The sequence below is a fragment of the Rhamphochromis sp. 'chilingali' genome (genome assembly GCF_963969265.1).
Source record: "Rhamphochromis sp. 'chilingali' genome assembly, chromosome: 5".
Classification (NCBI taxonomy): domain Eukaryota; kingdom Metazoa; phylum Chordata; class Actinopteri; order Cichliformes; family Cichlidae; genus Rhamphochromis; species Rhamphochromis sp. 'chilingali'.
Genome location: NC_137932.1, coordinates 9,427,918 through 9,435,636, shown reverse-complemented (window position 1 = coordinate 9,435,636; position 7,719 = coordinate 9,427,918). Strand labels below are relative to the sequence as shown.

The 7,719-nt window shown below is 39.3% G+C and overlaps 1 protein-coding gene across 3 annotated transcripts in view; it reads left to right on the top strand.

The window, feature by feature from the left end:
• The first annotated feature begins 2,038 nt into the window (after positions 1-2,038).
• ptk2bb (protein tyrosine kinase 2 beta, b) overlaps positions 2,039-7,719 on the top strand; it is a 28,682-nt gene continuing 23,001 nt past the window's right edge. The window contains exon 1 of one of the 3 annotated variants that reach the window (XM_080882317.1): positions 2,039-2,196. The gene's annotated coding sequence lies outside the window, so the exon portion shown is untranslated. Of the gene's footprint in view, positions 2,197-6,129; positions 6,347-7,719 lie in introns of those variants that run through there. The other 2 variants (XM_080882318.1, XM_080882319.1) reach the window with 2 other exon arrangements.

The window sequence follows — 7,719 nt, the reverse complement described above, 5'->3', positions numbered from 1 at the left end:
TTGCACAACTCCCTTGGGAGTCAGAGGTGTGAGGGGGAGAGTATCGTATATGTTTTGACAGTGCGCAGCAAAGGAGCTAATAATATGATTCCCTGTCCTAGTCAGTGTTTCTCTGTAAACATGTAATGTGATATTAGAATTACAAACCTTGTGCTATTTTTTTTATTATGTATTAAAAAGCTGTATTTTGTTATACTGTAATGACAACTGAATAGGAAGTTAACCTTCATTATATATGTATGACATGTATGCGTACATATTTTTTATGCAGTGTCAACAAGCAGGAAGTTACTTTCAAAAACACATCACTCATGTATCTAAGTTAACTGGCCATTTCATTAGACATAACTGATCAACTGTTCATTAACTCAAATATCCACTCAGCCAATTATATTTAAAGCAAATCAATGTATTTAGGCATGTAGAAACGATTGAGGCAACTTGCTGAAGTTCAAATGGAGCATCACAATGAGGAAGAAAGGAGATTTAAGTGATTTTGAAGGTGGAGTGGTTGTTGGTGCCAGGTGGGCTGGTCTGAGTATTTCAGAAACTGCTGATCTGCTGGGATTTTCCACACAACCATCTCTAGAGTTTACAGAGGATGGTCTGAACAAGGGAAAATATCCAGTGAGAGGAAGTTCCCTGAGAGAAAATGCCTTGCTGATGTCAAAAGGCCAGAGGAGAATGGCCAGACTGCTTCTACAGAAGTTTAGTGCAATTGCCTTTAGCTACAACAATGGTGTGATCACTAGCCAAGCCATGCAGAAGACACACAAAGCATTGAACTTTGAAGGAGATACGCTACAGCAGCAAAAGATCACATCAGGTGGGACTCCTGTCAGCTAAGAACAGCAAACTGAGGCTACATCATATCTGGACAAAGACGGAAAAACATTGCCTGGTCTGAAGAGTTTTTATTTCTGTGTTAACACTCAGATAGAAGGGTCAGAAAGTAGCATAAAAAAGATGAAAGCACAGATTTAAAAACTGCCTTTTTTTTCTACGGTACAGTGTGCTGCTTGTGTAATAGTGTGGGGCATATTTAACCACACCCTACCTGAATATAATTGCCAACCATGTCCACCCCTTTATGACCACAGTGTACCCAAGTGCAAAAGTAAAATGGCCGGTGAGTATATTTGTTTAAATATAAATTGTATTTGCACTAATTTGTACAAGGATGGAACAATGTAACCATTTATAGATCGAGCAACCTTATAACGCCCGTCCCTAGATTGAATTACCTTTCCAAAGAAAATTATAGGTAAGTGGTAAACACTGTTGGCTCATTTGCCTCATTGCGGCTGGTTGGCTGGGACCTCTATGTGGAGCTTGCACGTGCTCTGGTTTCCTCCAGCAGTCCAACTGGGAGGAAATTAGTTAAATGGTGATTCTAAATTAGCCCTGTGTACCCTGGATAGGGGCCGGGATAGGCTCCAAACCCACCGCTATCCTGCTAAGAAAAGTGATGCTTTGGACTGTATGTATGCATTAACTAAATAAAGGGTTTAAAGGAGATAAACATCCTTCAAACCTGCATTATCCTAAAGACTGGCCTTCTGCTTATAATCAATGAAATCTAAAACCTCAACAGGAAAGTTCAGTGTAGATGAGTCCACTTTTTTATAACATGAGCTATATAAGGAAAAAATAATAGCTGATCTAAGGTCGCATGAGACAACTGCATTCAGGACTTGAGTTATATCTGCTTATACAAATAGTTGGAGGTTGCAGGTTGGCGCTTAACGTCAGCCCGATATTTTTGAGCGTACAGCGCCCTCTGGTGTTCAGAAGATTTAGCTACAACATAACACCAGTGAAGGTGACTTAACGTAGAGGAAAAAGTTTGTTAGACGGGAGAGAATAAATATAAGAATATTTCAGGACAGGGTTTGTGCAGATTTGATTTTAAAGAACTCGGTTTCTCTTTTTTGTATTATATTCCAAAAACCATTCCTGGGTCGTAAACAGTTCAAAACTGTTGGGGTTGGTGTTTATTTATCCCGGATCATGAAAGACTCCTGAAATAAGGAAGTGGACTCACCTTAGATCAGCACGCCAGAGGTGAGGGAGTGGCTACCTGCCCCTTCTGCTCGACTAACAGTGCGAGAGGCGAACTGACGTGCCCAGGGCTCTCCGGGAGGAATTGTACTCTCCATAAAGCTTTTATCCTCAGGGAAGTTCAATCAGAATCAGGTAAGACTCAAAGATTAACTCGTGTTTATGTTTCTGTGAGCACAGGGGTTTCCAGATACTGCTGAACAAACCATTATGATTAATCCGAGTGTTTGCCATAGGCCCAAATGTACTGTACAAGTTAATAAAAGACTGATTGACCAACATTTATACGATCTCACAAGCATGCAAATCCAGAATTTGTTTTATTCATTTTCATTCTTTAAACTATCCACAAACGTGAGTTTTACAATATTTTCTTTGACTGATAGGAAAGAGAAAAAAATGTGAGGCTTGTGCAAGTGTGTTTTCAGGATAAGCAGCTGAGTGTCACGGCAGATTGTGGAGTCCTAGCTGCTGTTTTTTCACATAGAAAGAAAACTTTGTTCATTATCAAAGCATGTCTGTGCAGGTGAGGAGGCAGCCCGCCGCATTCCAGTGCCTGGGGTCATGACGTTGCAATATGCAGACCCTCAGCACAAATGTGTTTAGCGAGTAAGCCTGCCTGAGTGCCTGCCTGCGCTGTGTTTCCACCAGGAACAGAGGTTACACAATAACTGCTGTAGTTTTATCATCTCTACAGGAGAGCAATTAACTTTTTTTTTTACTGTCAGATATCAAGAGTAAGATTTGTTTCTAATATATATACACACACATAGTAAAAAAGGTAGGTAAGATAGGTAACATAATGACCGGTGAGAGTTTTCCGATACCAATTCCCAGAAACACCATGTGATGAGACTTGTCCAAGGAATGGATGTTACTGTCAAGTGTGCATGTCATGACAGATTTTGGGAAACACAGTGTCTTCCATATACACAGCTGTCTGGCTGCTGCTGCTGCTGCTTTAGAAAGAAACCCGAGAGGCTGTCAGAGGACGTGCAAAATAGAAAGCCTAACTAATATCAATACTAGATTTTTTTATTTTATAACTTTTCACTTAGGCCCAAATAAATGTCAGTAAAAGTGAAGGATTCAGTCATTTGACTGAAAAACAAAATAACCCTATCAGAGAGTTGCAGAAATTTCAGGAGCGGGCAAATCAACAGCCTGGTACATTCTTAAAAAACAATGAATGCACTGGCCACCTCAGCAACACCAAAAGGCCTGCAAGTCCACAGAAGATGACTAATGTGTGTGATGACAGGATTATTTCCATGGTTAAGACAAACAACTTCACAACATCTAAAGAAGACAAGAACACACTCAGGGAGATAGGTGTATCATTGTCAGTATCTACCATGGAGGCGTCTGCATGAATGTAAATATAGAGAGTTTGCAACAAGGTGCAAACCGACAAGTTATTCAAGGCAGTGAAATGGGATATTCTGCAACGGGCAAGTCAGTCAACCGAGCATGCTTTTCATTTATTAAAAGAAAAGATGACAAGCATCTCTCAGCAGTAATTTAAAACATATGGTCATATCTTTAAATACATGTTTGCTTTAATGCAGGAGTCATTTAGATGGATGCTGAATAGGAAAGTTTACAGCTAAAAGGAGAGGTTGAATGTAGTGAACAAACTTTAAATTACTGCAAATTATACACTTGAAAACTTGAACTTTGTTCAAGAAAGGCAGTGACTAAACTCAAGATCGTGAAATAAAAGCATCAAATATTTCATATGAGGATTGGTATCTGGGTGCTGCTCCCTGAGCCTGGTTCTGCTGAACGGTTCTTCCTGTTAAAAGGGAGTTTTTCCTCCCCACTGTCACTAACTGCTCGCTCAGACAGGCTTTTTTGATTGCTGTTTCCCCCCCCCCCCCCCTGTTTTTTTCAGGGTCTTTACTTTGCAGTATAACGTGCCTTGAGTTAACTGTCCCTGTGATTGGTGCAAAATAAATAACACTGAACCGAACAGCAACTACTGATATAATACTTACTAATGAACAATTAATTAAGGACTAAAAACCTACCATTATTTTTTCACAATTATATAAAACAGATCACTTCACAAGCTTGAACAAAGATGTTTAATCCTTAAAACAATGAAGAGAGACTGTTTTTATTTCAAGCAACTAACTGATTAATGAACTTGGAGTTGCAGCTTAAGTGTAACTGGTCTCACTCTGATGGGAGCTTTCCAAATAGAGTAAAGTTTTATATGCAAGCTTAAACTTAGCAAAAAGCCAGGTCATGGAAAAAAGTAAGTTTTCACATAATAAATGAAGGATAAAAAATAATCAAAAGAACCTTACAGTGTGTTAGACATTCCCCAGCTGCGTGTTGGTGGCCATTATTTCTCTGAGACCTACTGCATTGCAGAATCAGTTTAGCGTTTCTGTACACCCTCCCCTGTCCTCTAAGTGCAGCCTTGTTTAAAGTTTCTGCCTTGCCACTCATTTTCTTGTGGAATTTCCTTCTCATTTATCAGCGTCCATACGCCCTCCTCAGTTGATGCTGTTTTCATTAGATCCCAGCAGAATAATAGCGGAGACATACAGCAGTAACTCCTCTAGATAATTGTCTGCGGTAATGAATATTTCCACTTATTGTCCCGCTGAGGCCTCTGTTGTGGATGAGTGTTGAAAGAGTTAGTTCACTCCAGCTCGCTCTCAGTTTGTGTTAAAAAAAAAAAACTCCCTGGAGAGAACAGTCGTTACCATAACAACTCAAGTGCCAGCATGACAGTGTGTGAGTGGCAACAACGCGTGTGCCTGGCAAGTGTCACTTTTGTTCACTTATGAACCAAAAAACTAAAAAAAACCAGTGTTTTTACAGACAATCAGAAGAAAAGACTTCATGGTTGTCTGTGATTTTGTGATTTTACTTGGGGATTTTTAAAAAGTGTGTGTTTGTGTGTGTGTGTGTTGACTTTTTTTGAGAGCTCATTCTGCCTGACATTACTGTCCTTCTCTAGAATTGGATGGCTCTTTTCCTATAATCAAGAGAGCTCACTGCCATTAAAACACAGGACCTTACTTTGAGGTATCTGAACGTTATTTCTAAATGTATTAATTCATCATTGATATATTAATCTAATCTATCTGATTGTAAAATGAGCAAAGAAAGGCAACAAATCTAACCTGCCATTTTGTGGGAAATTATTTTTGTTAATGATTGAATTGAGACTTGTTTTCTTCATTACTTTCATCACAATAATTCAAAAACCTAAAAAAAGCATAGTTTTTTTACCATCAGTCTGAAAGTCAGAAGGAAGTAATCTGCAGTTACGTAAGAGGAACTGAAATCATTAAAAAGCGATAAATTGGTCTATCTGAGTGACACAAGTGCTCAGTTGACTATATTTGTGTGTTGTCAGGTTTTTGTTTCTTTTTTATTAATTGTGACTCACCGCCAACAAACAAAAGGTTTTTGTTAACGCTCGCCTCTTTCCAGAAATAGTTTGCTTGGCTTTTAAAGCCAGTCTTTATACTTGGTAAGAAGCCCAGTTTAAACAGGGACCTGTCCATGTCTGTGCCTCGTTGTTCCTGATTTGTGTGTTGAAGTGTTAAAAACTAAATCTAGTCTCACACGCTTGCCCAACAGCGTGTTTAAGACCTTACGACAACCAGTGGTCTTGTTTCGATGATTTTTTTTTCTGTCTTGTTGTTGCTGTTGTTGTGGTTGTTGTTGACCCTATGACGTCAAACCCTTCATGGTATACTGTGTAATAAGCCTTATGCAAATATTTTGTCACAAAGGATTTTGCAATGGTGTTTGGCCATTTGTAGCAGTATGTAAGGTTTAGGTTTACTGAGAGCAATCAGTGGAATCCACATGTTCAGTCCATGGATGCTTTTTCTTGGAAGTAATTTTAAACTTCACTCTGTCTCCTGGAACCCCTCTTTCAGGCTGCCCACACCCAGGTGATGGTGTAACATGCTGCCTTTGCTTCACACTCCTCTTCTCTTTTTCTTTTCTACACATACACACGCACACACACACATACACTCTTACACACAAACACACCCACTCAGCCCTGCTGGGGAATTCATGGCCTCAGGCTAACAAACACAGTCGAAAAGCAGCAGAAAGCCCTGAAAGAATTAACGCTGCTCGGCTCCCTCACGGACTAACAGCGTGGAGTTTCATTTGTACGGAAACACCTCATGACAGACAGAAGACACTTTTCCGATCGACAGTATTGTGAGGTACGCATGTTGCAGCTAGTTTCTTTTGCTCTGTTTGCTGAGCCTTCAGTTTCTGATTGGTCAGGCAGAATAAGACGGTAAGAGCTTCTGTGCATTTATTTATTTAGTTTTTGTTCACACGGTAATTCCTGCCTTTATCTGTGTCACGTAACCTGTTTGGTCACAGGGTGTACAGCACCCTTGCTTTTCAGAACAGTGAGCAAATTATCGTCTAATTCCAAAAGTGTTTTTATAGCTGTTATTTTATCACAGCCATAAGAACTGTTAAAATCTCAGATCACCAAATGGTCAGTGCAGAATCTCCTGTTGCTCGAATGCATTTAAAAATATTCCTATCTGCTCTTGGAGGATAGATAAATATTCCTACATGAAAAAGAAAGGATTTTTTTTTTTTTTTTCATCATCGCATGTGGTTTTAACAAACCATAATTTTAATTCAGGACAGCACAGCGGTGCAGTGTTTGGGACTGATGCCTCACACCAAGAAGGTCTCAGATTTGAATCCGCCGACCGGCTGGTACTTTTCTGTGTGCAGTTTACCTGTTCCTCTTGCTCTCTCAAGGTACACTGTGGATTTCTTCCAGTCCCAAAATGCTTGTTAGGTCAATTGGCGATCCTAGATTAGGGGGGAATATGAGCATGACTGGTTGTCTGTCTTGGTGTGTTAGTCATGTGACAGCTGAAAAAAGCTGCAGTGGCTTCAAAACCATTAAAATTGGTTTAAGAAAAAAACACTAAAAAATGAATTAAGATTTAGTTAAATGTTATGTATATAGTCTATGCCAATCTCGTGAGCAAATCATAGTATGAGACTTAAAGCCCTTACTAGATTTAAACAAACATATATAAAACATTAACAATTATTATGAAGGAGGGGTCTTTATTGATTTTTAGTATTTTGGATTTAGAATGACAGGTCTGCATGCTCAACGTAATGCTGAACCAGGAGGCAGTTAGCATATCTTATCAGTTTTGGTGGTAGGCAGATTTTGAGTCATTGTACCAAACAGAGCATCACTGGTGCTGGGTTTTTGGGTCTGAATCTGACACCTTTGAGTCTGTGCCACCATCTATTCAGCTGAGATGTGTGCTATGCTAAATGTGCTGCAGAAAATGCACATTATAGAGTCTGGCCTGCTGTGTCAGACAACTGCAATATTTCCAAATTACTACAAGTATTTGTGATGTAAAAGGTTTTTACATCTGAAATCAAAAGACAACTTATACGGCAAAACTGATAGTTTTGTGACAGGCCAATATATAGCTCTAAAGCTAAGCTAACTGCCTGCTAGCTATAGCATACTGGACATAAATGAGAAGAAACCGAATTCCTAGAATTTCAAATGACTAAGTTATCCTTTAATAAAACTCAAAGAAGCCAATTTCTTATACTTAAAAACGACTCAACAGTCGCTCCATTAATGAAGTACTATGTCAGACCTCCTTTTGC